The sequence below is a fragment of the Trachymyrmex cornetzi genome, unplaced genomic scaffold, assembly GCF_001594075.2.
Source record: "Trachymyrmex cornetzi isolate Tcor2-1 unplaced genomic scaffold, Tcor1.1 scaffold291, whole genome shotgun sequence".
Classification (NCBI taxonomy): Eukaryota; Metazoa; Arthropoda; class Insecta; order Hymenoptera; family Formicidae; genus Trachymyrmex; species Trachymyrmex cornetzi.
The window spans coordinates 13,687-14,068 of record NW_017297596.1 but is presented as its reverse complement, the minus strand read 5'-3'; positions in this window follow the sequence as shown (position 1 = coordinate 14,068).

The window sequence follows — 382 nt, the reverse complement described above, 5'->3', positions numbered from 1 at the left end:
GGATCCTCCCGTCCTCCCATCGCAATCCATGGTGATAAGCAATCAACCAGGAAGCGCAAGACCTGTCGGATCTTGTCAAAAATTTTCATGGCACAGGACTCGTAAAAATGTAATACGTGAGAACGGTCCCCTGTTTCAGCACCGCTACTTCCTTCACGGTAAAATTCTTATTAACGATGAATCCTTGTAGATCCACAAACGTCGGTATGGCCATGACGAACAACTTTTCGAGACTGCACCTCATTCCAGTTTTTTCTCTCTCTTTAAAGTTCTAAATACATGTTGATGCAATTTACATGATCTTGCGCACAAATTTGGTCAACGGATTGTATTGAGCCACGCGATCGTGTATGATGAGACAATAGGCTGTTGTATTTGCGGG